Source organism: Arachis duranensis, chromosome 3 (genome assembly GCF_000817695.3).
Source record: "Arachis duranensis cultivar V14167 chromosome 3, aradu.V14167.gnm2.J7QH, whole genome shotgun sequence".
Classification (NCBI taxonomy): domain Eukaryota; kingdom Viridiplantae; phylum Streptophyta; class Magnoliopsida; order Fabales; family Fabaceae; genus Arachis; species Arachis duranensis.
Window position 1 is genome coordinate 124,035,060 of NC_029774.3, and position 1,130 is coordinate 124,036,189.

Consider the following 1,130-nt stretch of genomic DNA (forward strand, 5'->3'; position numbering starts at 1 on the left):
TTTGATACAATGTCAAAAGATCCTATTAATAGTAAACTAGTAGCCTAGGGTATACAGAAATGAGTAAATGACGTAAAAATCCACTTCTGGGTCCACTTAGTGTGTGCTTGGGCTGAGCATTGAAGCTTTCATGTGTAGAGACCTTTTCTGGAGTTAAACGCCAGCTTTTATGCCAGTTTGGGCGTTTAACTCCAAGTTTTATGCCAGTTCCAGCGTTAAACGCTGGAATTTCTGAGGCTGATTTGCCACGCCGGTTTGGGTCATCAAATCTTGGGCAAAGTATGGACTATCATATATTGCTGGAAAGCCCAGGATGTCTACTTTCCAACGCCGTTGAGAGCGCGCCAATTGGGCTTCTGTAGCTCCAGAAAATCCACTTCGAGTGCAAGGAGGTCAGAATCCAACAGCATCTGCAGTCCATTTCAGTCTCTGAATCAGATTTTTGCTCAGAACCCTCAATTTCAGCCAGAAAATACCTGAAATCATAGAAAAACACACAAACTTATAGTAAAGCCCAGAAAAGTGATTTTTAACTAAAAACTAATAAAAATATACTAAAAACTAACTAAAATATACTAAAAACATACTAAAACCAATGCCAAAAAGCGTATAAATTATCCGCTCATCAGTCGGCTATCGGGGTCTTCAAGACCATTAAGGACGGCAAAATTATTGATATGCCGAAAAAGTGATGTTTGTATTGTTTATACTTTTTGTTGATTGTTATTGTGACTCTGCTGCCCGTTAGTGGGTTTGTGGGCTTGTTTGCCCGTAAAATTAACTTTTCTTGTTTTGTTCGCCCTCGATTTACTTCGTGTTTCCGTTTACTCGCGTTAGCCGTTTATGGCATGCGTTCCTGTTGTGGTCGTTCTTCGTCTTTTTTGAACTGAGGGGTTCCCGGGGTGATCAGTCCCGGGGCCTCGCATCATCGTTCTTATAATGGTTTGCTTAGAGAGTTAGCATTTAGAGAATAGCATAGGCAAATATAGAATGTAAAAAAGTTAAGAGTTCAGAAAATATCATAGGCAAATGTAGCATGTAGGGAGTTAGGAGGGTTTAGTCATTATATCAAAGAAACTGAAGTGCTATTATGAAATAGATGACTTATGAATAAAACCTCCTTAAGTTAT